The sequence below is a fragment of the Rhamphochromis sp. 'chilingali' genome (assembly GCF_963969265.1).
Source record: "Rhamphochromis sp. 'chilingali' genome assembly, chromosome: 2".
In the NCBI taxonomy this organism is placed as follows: domain Eukaryota; kingdom Metazoa; phylum Chordata; class Actinopteri; order Cichliformes; family Cichlidae; genus Rhamphochromis; species Rhamphochromis sp. 'chilingali'.
The window spans coordinates 37,231,408-37,243,846 of NC_137930.1; positions in this window are offsets into that span (position 1 = coordinate 37,231,408).

Genomic DNA, 12,439 nt, shown 5'->3' on the forward strand with positions numbered 1-12,439 from the left:
TAATCGGATGAGCAAGGCACTAACGAAGCCTGGGTGAGAATTCGATTCCCAGCGGGGGCCCAAACATATTAAAAATAAGCAAAAACTGTGCCCGGCTAAACGGAACATCTATTAGATATGTTTAATAATAATAAAGTATGTGTATTTGAATATGACAGGAAGCGATTCAGAGTCAAACGAACAAGAACCCTCAGGGGATGAAATGTGCCGAGGGAGCTTAAGTGTTATGAGGAATTAGGTTAAACATAAAGGAGAAAGCGTTTAAATGAAAATATAGAAGCCTTTAGAGAGATTATCCGGCTATACATAATGCATTTGTTTCTATGCCTAATGCCTTTATATTGCAACTAAAATAAGATTATTAATGCATATTGCTATATTTTGCTATTAGTATTTGTTTATTCCTATTAACAATATTGTCCATGTCCATCTCTCAGTATTCTTCTACTTGCTGTTTGAGCTCTGAGGCCATGCAAATTGATTTGAGCAGTTCTTACAGAAAACAAACAAAAACTCATTTCATAAAAGAATTTGGTATTTTGGTCAAAGTGAAAATGTTTGTACTAAAAGCTGAAACAAACAGCTGAAACTGGTGCCAGCAGCATATATGGGATTTCCCCCCCAACTTTTGTGAAGGAAATATAAATGTGGGATGCCCAATCCCTGTAGCTTTTTATACTGTGCAGAAGTGTAGTGCCATTGCCCCATGACAGTCCTCTGTGTTGTTTGTCTTCATTAAGGTACATGCAAAAGACACCAAGATGCTACAAAGTAACACCCGTACACTGCAACTGCAGAAGTGTAACTGTACACAATATTTGTGTAAAAGATGAAGAATGCATCTTTCTGCAGCTTCTATGGGGAAAAAAGAAAATTTAGATTAAGGACTGCAGGGTAGAGGGAACAAGACATTTCTAAAGATGAATGTTTACAGACAATGTTTCCTGGGCTAATTCTGTTTGGTCAGTCATGGTGTCTACATTTGGTTGAAAACTTAACCGTAAAAAGTCACCCTTCTTAGACTCTTACAAAGATATAAACAGAGGTGGGACCAAGTCATTGTTTTGCAAGTCTCAAGTAAGTCTCAAGTCTTTATCCTCAAGTCTCAAGTCAAGTCTCAAGTAATGTCAGGCAAGTCAGAGTCGAGTCTCAAGTCACTGGTGTAAAAGTCCGAGTAAAGTCACAAGTCTGAAATTTTGAATTTCAAGTCCTTTCGAGTCTTTAAAAAAAAAATGAAAAAAGCATGTTGCAGTTATGCTAAATGTAAATATTAGACCATGTAATTTTTAAATCTGTGTTTTTCTCAACACATGACAAAATAGTGAACTTAGAAAATATACACAAATTGTGAAATTGCACCTCTTTAAAATGCAGCTCAATTAAACCTAGCTCCAAGAATAATTTTCACCGACAGTTCTGAGATAAGCTGCATGTCATTCTTGGATGCGGTTGTAGGACCAGCTTTAAAATCGCATGACAAAAATATCATACATATTAAAAAAAACTGTATCACCAACGTAGCCTGGACAACATTTGCTAGTTAGATGAAGTCAGCTATCTCATCTTAGCATATTTATATGCATATTTATAATTATACGGTTCTTGGAGTGAGTGCACACACTCATGAAGTTTAGTAACTTCAGGTCACTGCAACAAGCCCAGGTACAGTTTACCGACGGATGGGTGCAGGACCTTGAAATGCACCGTGTAGAACGAAAGACCATCGTACGTATCATAAGTTTACCAGTCTCACAAATCGTCGTCATAAATACACATACGTTAACCGTTTATTAATAGGACCTTTGAGCTCAACGGTAATTAATTAGTAGTGGAAATAATTTCTGGTACGCATTACAGAAATGTAGCAGTGACAATAATATTGTATGCTGTAATCGTACTGGGCAATTAGTGATACAAAACAACTGTTTTATCCTGTGAATAAAAGTATATGTTTTTGTCAATGTACCATAATAACAGAAGCGAAACGCAATATTGTGTCAGGACAATTCACTATTTATGCACAATAAACAAAGGAGCATAGCGCGACAATTTCTGTTCAGCGCCAGACTTGCTTGTAACCTATATCACCAATTATGTTATGAAAATGACGTATTAACTACTAAAAAACACTGACCTTCGTGTAAATGCTTGGAGCAGACTAACCTGTGAGCTGGAGTGTTCTGGGACGTTATATTTGATCTTTGAATGGCTGCAATCCAGGCCATCCGTCTTGTCTTTGTTACTTCGGAAACATGGCTCGAACAATTTCTCTTCAACGACGTAATCCGATAACAACCGATCTCTTTACCCGTCGGCTTCCCGTGGCTGTCATGCGACCGGCTATTGCAGTTAATAATACAACGGCTTCTTGACATTTTTGTGTTTCTTTTTATCGCTGTGTGACTGATTTCAATTGAAAGCCTGCGTGCGCTAGTACCTCTTGCCACGAGTTCCCAGAATCCTTTGCGGTTTTACCCCTGAATGACGTCACATTTTCAATCTCTATATAATATGCATGTTAAATTTTATATTTGGGGTGAAATATCAAGTCTTTTCAAGTAAACCGGTTCAAGTCCAATTCAAGTCCCAGGTCATTGGTGTAAAAGTCCAAGTCAAGTCACAAGTCTTAGAACATTTTTTCAAGTCAAGTCTAAAGTCATAAAATTAATGACTCGAGTCTGACTCGAGTCCAAGTCATGTGACTCGAGTCCACACCTCTGGATATAAATGTAACTAAATTTCAGTCATATTTGTATGTTTATCCTATTGAGGAAGTGGATGTCTAAAAGATACAAATAAGGTTACATTTAGTGGAAAAGTTTAAGACATATAATTATTAAAACAATTTTAATCCAGCATTTGATTTACATTTATACTATACTAAATATATGATATGTATAACATACAAATATAATCTCTGGCTCTCTTCCACCAGTGTTGGGAAGGTTACTTTTAAAATGTATTCCATTACAGAATACAGAATACATGCCCCAAAATGTATTCTGTAACGTATTCCATTATGTTACTCAATGACAGTAACGTATTCTGAATACTTTGGATTACTTAATATATTATCATGCTTTTTACAACAACGTGAATGTACTATTGCTGTGTGATTTATTACTATTACTGAAGATCCGCAACTCCGAACTGTAGTAAAGGGACCTCTGACTAATACAGCGGGGTCCCTGTCGGCTCATAGCCGAAAAATAGCTTTACTTTGTTGTCTGGGTCAACTTTTCTTGCGACAGACAGAGAGAGGCGTTGAAAGGCTGCTCCAACGGAACTTATTGTTTTCGGAGGAAAACACGAACACGGTGTACAGTCGAGTCTTAATAGCTTACTTACAACTGGGCTCCTCAGGCACTCTTCTTGGCTGAAGTGGTTATTATTATATTTACATGCTTCCAGCTCCCGTTTTTGCTCGATAACAACTCGTACCTTTCCACTCCCCTTTTTCTCCCTCCTCGCGCTCACAGACCCATAACGTGTATGGCAGTCCATTCTCCCTGCAGCACGGACTACACTGCCCATGATGCTACATTCTTTAGAGCTATGCTTGTAGCATTCTGCCTGTTAGCTTAGCACAACAACAACAACAACGAAAAGGCGCTCTCTCACCCAGGAAGCACACAGTCGCAGAGAGAGAGAGAGCGTTGCCCTGTAACCATGGCAACCGTAACGCTGCCCCCTGGAACAACAGAACATAGCTGTCAAACAAAACCCAAACAGTCCTGACAAAATGAAACAGGAAAGTACCGCAGTGTAATCCATTTATTTCAACAAAGTAACTGTATTCTAAATACCACCTTTTTAAACGGTAACTGTAACGGAATACAGTTACTCATATTTTGTATTTTAAATACGTAACGGCGGTACATGTATTCCGTTACTCCCCAACACTGTCTTCCACAGCATGTATTATGTCTTGTCTCTCTCCCCTCACTCCCAAACAGTCGTTCGTCCCTGAGCCTGGTTCTGGTAGAGGTTTCTTCCTGTTTGAAGGGAGTTTTTCCTTCCCACTGTTGCCAAGTGCTTACACATAGGTAGTTGTCTTATGGTTTTGGTGTTTTCGTTTATTATTTTTAAGCTCTTTACCTTACATTATAAAGCATCTCGAGGCGACTACTGTGATTTGGCAGTAAATAAATAAAACTGTGTAATTGAAAGGATGTTGAAATGAAATTCAAAATGTTGGGTGCTGCAAAGGTAGTATGTAAAAAAGATTTTAAAAAAGTAATGATCTCCATATTTCATAAATTTGCATTTTATTTACACTAGAATAGATAACTGCAAAAATGTAGCATTTTATTAAAAATATTAGTTCATTTTGAATTTGATTGCAGCAGCATATAAGATTGGCAGATGGCAATTATTTAAATTCAGTAATTTATGTATGCATTTGAATTTTCTATGGCTGAAAAACACATTTAGCCTCTGTTAAAAACCACAATCAAATCAAATTCACATCCACTCCAGGTATCACACCCTAAAACCAAAATCTTGTTTTGTCATCTGCAACCGGATAATAAGTGGATTTAAACCAATAGCACAACAGTAACAATTTCATATATGATGGTGTCATTTTAGGTATACTTTCAGCGACACAGGGACATTTCACCATGTGGCATAGGTTGCTGGTCAAAGCAGGTTCTCCATTTTTTTGCCAAGCTCATCTTCTATTAGGATTCTCTTGTGTCAACATCATTTTCTCTTATATGTATGTGTGTGTGTGTGTGTGTGTGTATATATATATATATATATAATATATAATATATAATATATATATATATATATATATATATATATATATATATATATTATATATATATACACACACACACACATACATATAAGAGAAAATGATGTTGACACAAGAGAATATATATATATATATATATATATATATATATATATATATATATATATATATCCCCTTTACTTTAAAAGTTAAGAGAGCTCAAAAATGCAAAAAAACAAAACAACACAAAACACAGAAAACATAAAGTGCAGAATTTCTGCATATCCTTACTTAAAGAACCTGTAACTCAGAAATTATCCATGGTATGAAAGCAAAAATTTCTTAATTAAATAAACTTTAAATACATTTTATTTAAAGCAGTAAAGCAGCACAGTTTGATTAAATAGGATTTAGACATTGCAAATTTCACTCCTGACCAAAAGATTTATCCGTCAACAGCACAATTTCTTAGCAATATTTGTTTTTTTTTAACACTGATCAATTAAATATTTCTAAACTTTAATTTAACATTGCTTCACGCTCTCATTTGTTCATCAATTTATTCATTGCCTCTCTCGCTCTCAATCATGCATGCATCAATTCATGTTATATACATTTTTCAATATGCATGTTGAGTGCATTCAATGTGGATGACTTCAGTCAAACATACATTTTAATTTAACACGTTTGATCAGCGGTTTAATTCATTCATCTGTTTGTAGGTTGTAGGTTGATTTACATTTTTCAGCTGTGATCTGTGCAGGTATCTTTCATGAATATCAAACTCCCCTCAAAGTGACTAACGCTCTTCTGAAGCACACACATCCAGTATGCATGCTGTGACTTGAAGTCACTTGATCACTCTCTTCACTAACTCAATTTACAAATAAGTACATTAATACATTTTTGAAGTTTGTTTTAATTACTCAAAGGTATTATATTTTTTAATCCATGTTTTATAATGTATATTTCATCCATATTATATTTTGCACAGAAAGACAAGTGTGTGTTGTCTGTGGAGTTGATCTTCTGATGCTTTGGGTGAATGACTCATTTAAACAGCCAGTCTATGAAATGAATAATCAATGCATCTATCTGCTTTTTCGTAACAAAGATTAAAAACAAACTTTCATGTTTACCCTTCGTTCGCATTTAAAAATGTGTGGGGTTTTGTGTAGCAACCGTGTTCTCTATTAGCCAGCGCCAGGCTTTCCTGTTTCCCTGCCATTCTCCCTCAGTGTGTTTCTATAGTAACCTTGGCTAAAATCCAAACAGCCGGTAGGGCCCTCTGAAGGGCACTACGCAGGCAAGATGAAAGATTTCCACCAGGCGACTGCAGCTTCTAGGCAACAGTTAAATGTGATTCTTAAAGGAGGACATGGCTCCGCTGAGCAGAGAAGTGACAGTGAATATCAGGGTGAGAGTGCCCCATCCAACATCTTTATATAGCTAATAATAATCTGGTTACATGTTAGTCTGCATGGTGCATCAGTGAATGTGACTATCTGATCAATATTTCACAGAAGATACAACCAAACACACTGGCTAGAAGCAACATATGTAAACACAGTGAGTTTATTTGCTTTGTTGTCATAGGTGGCTCCAATGGCCAGTAATGATCATATGCAAAAGGTATATGTGACCAACATATGAAGCTTCCAGTTCGGCATCTGGTAGTACTCATCTCGGGTTTTTTTTAGATTTATTGGTGGGTGGAGATCAAAAATATCAGCTAATGATAGCTAACAGGGTTAGCAAGGTGCATCTATAGTCTCTGTGGGTACGTGCTGATTAGTGCTAAGTAGCAGACTAATAAATTAAAACATTTTACTCATCTTGGGAAGGCTGCAGTCCATGCAACACTGTCAGACAAATGCATTAAAAATGCTTGAAAAGGCACCAAAACCATAAACGCTGCTGGGAGTTCCAGTTTTTTAAATTAACAGAGGTGAGGCCTAGCAGACAGCTAGCAGGCCTATTGGCAACCACTTGCCACTCAAGGGGCCAGGCCAATAATAATACTAACTAAGGTAAAAAAAAATATTACCCTCCCACATTAGTCATTAAGAGAGACAAAAAATACTGCTTTTTGTACCAGGCTATAAAATGATTTATATTTACTATAAAGGTCTATGGAGAATTGCTTTCAGAGTCAGCTTCAGAGGAACTGCAGTTTTTTGGAACTTCTTCTTGGCTTGTTTTATCAGCCCCTGAGGTTGCCACCATTTTTTCCACTCAGCTAGGGAAAAGCATCTGCTGGCTGTTAAAGGAACTGCAGAGTAGCAAATATTTAAAGAGGCATCCAAAAGATCTTAAAGATGGCTAATATTCTGCTTATTGATATAGCACTGTAGTACAGTGCTATATGATGAGCACAATATAGTGTTGGAGTTTATATAAAGGGTTTTTTCAGCTGTGCAACCTAAAGTTACAGTCGTATCAGAAACAAAGAAAAATATTGCAAAACATTTTATAACTTTTTAAAATTTGTAAGCTAACAGTAGCCTGGATTGTTGCAGCTGAGTGATGTATAGCATTAGAGGACTAAATGTGAGTCTTTTTGGGCCCTTGTACTTGTTTTGGATTTGGATTTTTTATAAGATAAGACAATTAATTTTGAGGTATAGCTATTTGAAGGATCTACAAAATTATGTGAGAGAATATGAAATAGTATGCAATGCAATTTATCAGCTACACAAATATTTCTTCTGTCATCCAATACCTTATCATGGCGGATGGGTTTGTGTGTCCCAGGGATCCCAGGGGCTATGTTGTCATGGGGTTTTTTGCACCCTGGTAGGGTGTTCCATGGCAAATTAGTCCTGGGTGAGGAACCAGACAAAGAGCGATTTAGAAAGCCGTGTCAGTGACAGGGAACCTAGGGAACAGTTCACCCTGCCCAGGATAGGGTCACCATGGCCCAGGCCTGAGGGTGCCTGAAGGTGAGTGCCTTGTGGCCGGGCCTTAGTCCATGGGGCCCTGCTGGGAACAACCTGAAAAAGGGACATGGGCACACCACCTGCAGGAGGCTGGCTGGGGAACAGGTCCTGACTTTAGAGTTGGATCAGGTGGCAGAGTAGGATGCTGGACAGACCTGAGGCGCCTACACGTATACGACGAGACAACGTAAAGTGACAGAGGCCCCGGTCCACGAGATCTTCATCTCGCACCTCTGGCAGAGTTTCGACAGCATTTGGAGGGATACATGGTCACCTATGGTCACAAGCTTCCTTCGAAGAGTGCTAAAATATCGAAGAGTGTCTTTTAAATATGCTCAGAAAAAAAGAGAAGCATACAAGAACCTTAAGATGAAACGGGATCTTTTTTGTTTTCATTCCCACGCTCATGTCACCGTTTCTTCGATTCCCAGACACAGTTTGGCTGTTGAGGCAGCAACCAACGAAGGAGTTTAAAGCTCTGAGCATCAGTGTTTCTGTTTGTTCCCTGAAAGATTCATAAGCGCCACATCCACATGAATCATTCACTAAGGAAATGATTGCCGTAAACATGAAGTGCCATCCCTGCCACTGTGCGCTGAAAAATTCATGCTTTTTAAGTCATAAATTATGACACGCTGCTCTCTCCTCTTGCCGGTGGGGTGGAGGGTGAGGTGGGTGGCTGTGACTCCCTCCTCGTCAACCATCCTCTTCCTGACTGAAATTCTCAGTCTCTCACCGTCTCACAGAAAAGCCAAAATTAAAAGGAGCGAGTGTTGAATGAGATATCCACACTTGAGGATACCACATGGAAAAATCCTCCATACTAGTATTATGTAGTATGAGCATGTAGTAGTAGCATTTTGTGGAATTTTAGTTTTAACTATAATTTCTACTGATAATAACAAAGAAGAGACTTAGAAAGCTTCTGTTATTTTTATGTTTCCTTTTTAACATGGGTGGCTTTTTGAAAATGCAGTTTACATAAGATTTTGGCTTATTTATATCCTGTTTGCTAATTTCTTTTTCAGTACTTTTCACTGATGTTACCATATTTCTGGGTTTCAGGTATTACCTGGATGCAATGTCCAGATAGAGGTGAATCGATGGCAAAACAAAGAAAAGTTGTAACAAATGCTTGCTGTAACCCACAAGCATGAACTTTTAATAAAAATATTTGTTAACAAACAGAATGAGCATGGAAGTTGAAGAAAATTCTGAAAATGTGCCTAATGCACTCTTTAATGTCTAGTATGACAGCTTCACTGTTAAAATGCCTAAGCCCACACATCCGGAAGCATGTTATCTGGCTGATTGTCAATAACAGTAACGTGATATTGATGCAGCTGGCTGCAGGTTTAATGCAGATGAGTGTCATGTAAAAGTTAGGACCCAAATACAGGAGACTAGAAGCATTAGTTTTAATGTAAGTCCTTAAATAAATCAGAGAGTGACATTGTAAATCCACAAGATGTGAAGGGCAAGGAAAAATGCCAGGCTGCACCTGAGGAACAAATGTGGGAATCATAATTGATGCTGTGACGAAGACTGAGGGTAAAGCTGAGCATACACTGTATGATTTTTGGCTCATTTAGAGAAGATTTTTCAGTCACATGACCATTTTGGGGATCGGCCTGAGTTTCGCCTTAATCGTGTATTATGCATCATGTATACATGGGGTAATGAGAAGCGATTAACACCTCACAACCAGCTCCTGATCAGCAATCGTATAGTCACAAGAAAATCAAACCTGTTTGAAGTCCTGGTCGCCCCTCGTGAGGGTATCGCACTGTTGAAGTAGTGCCACGAGCCAGTTTAACACAACTTCTCACACTGCGCACGTGCAAACACAGAAATGGAAGTAAAAAAGACAGAGTAGCACGGCGGTGCAGTGTGTGATCTGGACACAAGCGATGGAGGCCCAACTTGTATAACTTTGGCAAGCTCATCCGAGCCTTTTCGATGTGGCCTCACAAAATTATCATGACCGCAACAACCGTGAAAATAGTTGGATGGACATTGCTGCTCAATCACAGCTGCCTGATCAATGTTTTTCATTAGCAATTTAGCAAAGCTGATGGCGGTGGTGTGTCTGTGTCAGTAAAAAAAAGAGAGCGAGAGACAGACTTTGTGTCATGTTATGGACGCACAGTGTGAGCACTCAGGTTGCCTCAGAGCATCGGGCTGTATAGTGTGAGACCCGTGATCGTGTGATCGTGACCTACGAACTTCTAACCCCTGCGATTTAGTCGTGCAGTTTGAGCAGGAGCTGAATAATGCGACTGAAAAAATCGCACAGTGTTTGCCCAGCTTAAGACTGGACTATTTATATAAAAGGGTGGAGTAAGGAGTGACCAAAGGGAGATACACAGAGCACTACACGACAAACACAGGAAGCTCATTTTGTACATCTGGATTTAATGTTTTCAGTGGGAGAGAGAAACATTTTTCATTCTTCTGTTGGCTTCTCCAGCCTTATTAACTTTTTCACTTATTATAAACACTTCTTCTCAAATTAAGTAAGATGGTAGATATGTCAGGGAAGATTGCGGGTAAACAACAAGACAGTATCAGAATGCTTTGAGTTCTGAGTGATGGGAGAAAAGCACTGTTTCTATCAGGATGGAAGTGGGGTGGTATCACCTTTGTGTGCTTCTTGTGCCCAAAGATCTTTTATACGTTCCAGTAATAAGGAGGAGACATGGTGTGTGTCGCTGGTACAAAGTAGTGATTTGATTCTGGATGAAGTTTGTGCTGGTGTCCCTGTCATGTGGTTGTAGTTATTTGACAGTTGCCACAGTTGGTTTCTCACAGTTGTTTTCTTTACAGCTCTGTAAGATCATGTCCAAGTTTTGTGCTGCAGTGTCTGTGTGAAAACCACCTAGTGTTAGATGTGTTCATTTCTCCAGGCCAACCTCGGAAACGATACTTGCTTCCTAAGAAGGCAATGACTCATGAAATATTTTACAAGCCCCTGGTTTAGGTACTTAAAACAATATTTGATTAGCTGTTTCATTTTGATCACCACAAAGAGCACCTTTTTTTTTATCAGCGCATACAGAGAATGTGGCTCCTTTATGAACTTCTGGCTACTCCAGCCATGTGTCTTTCTATGCTAATATTTGATTGTTATTTCACTGGATTGCAGCTAGTTTATGTGACGGTTACAGGCTTTGCATAAAATAACAGATACGTGATGAGGAGGTGGGCATTTTATCAGTGTCCAATATAACCATGTAGCCCTTGGCCCATCAATTCACTGCAGAAAGTCGTATAAACTGGTTTGCTGGATCGTAAACAGACTGTGAAAGCAGTGAAAACAGTCACACTAACAGTGCAATGCCTTGTAAAAAATTTGACAAAACTATAAATGATAATTTTTTTTATTATTTTTAAACAAATATTGTCAAACACTGGACATCATAGATCAAATATTCAATCTAATAAAAAATATAGCGTTGTTAGACTGGTTTCACCACACAAGCCCACAAGGGGCTTCTGGACATTCTACTCAAAATATTTCTATAGGAGGCAGGAACCTCGGGGCAAATGACTGCAGCGAATCTGCACTGCTATCAAACTCGATTCCAATGCAACATGTTTCATCAGTTTTCTACAAAGTGGTGCAAGGAGAAATAAATTAATCTCAAGCTAAAAGTTGCAAGACTCTGGCAAGCAAATAAGCAAAATCGAAACAGTGGCAAAGTCAAAAAACCAACATAAGGAGCAAAACTAAAGTAGGAGGGAAAAAATAACACTTTAAACAAAGTCAAATATCTATCAGTGGATAGATGGAAATCTAGATAGAAATCAGGTGAGCATAAGTGTTTCCAGTCAGACATAAAGGAAGCAAAACCCAAAACAAGATACAAGATGTAAAACAACTTTTGAAATAAAACAGGAAGCAACTAAAATTCACATCTTAAACCCAGAGACAAGAAGACACACTCAATATAACACAGGCGCAGAGGAAACACTGGGGAGAATAGAAAAACAAAATCAGAACCACAACCAAAAATCAATATAACAAAACCCTAGAATTACATTGTTTTAATTCATTAGAGAAACATTTGTTGCACATTAAGAAAGCATACCGGGGACTTCAGCCACATCACGTCAGGTACTTGGCACCCTACACCCCCTACAGGTTTGGAAATGTCATGTCACTGACCAATCTTAGTAGCCCAAATAGGTCTAGGGAGGAGGTCAGGACATGATTCACTCTTCATATTCCCCATGCTTTCATGTAGTATTTCATGTAGCCAAGTATTGTATGTCAGTACCTGTTTTCAAGACAGTTAAAAGGAAGTTGCTCCAACTCCAAAAGCATTCAGGGAATGAAACATGTGGCTTGACTTCAGATTAAAATTTCCTCTCTAATGAGCATAAAATGATGCCGTGATAAATTAAAACAATGTAAAAGATTTGATAAGTACTTTTTTTTTGAGTTCAGTGCTTTGCTTCATTATCATGATATAACTTGCTATGTGTACATATAGTAGTTTAGCAGTTTTTTTTATCTTATTATACTGAATGCAGTATCTAATTACAGTAGATGTGTAATTGGGGTATGACTGAGTTTGTTTAGCATTTGTACATTTGATGTATTGTTTTTTTACATAGTATTAGTTCCCCACAAAATAAACTGCAAAACGTTGTAAATAAGGCGAGAACGAACAAAACAAGGTAAGGGTTCTAATTAATGCCTGACAGAAATACATACCTTTATGTAAAGATTTAAACATATACCAGTCTTATTTTC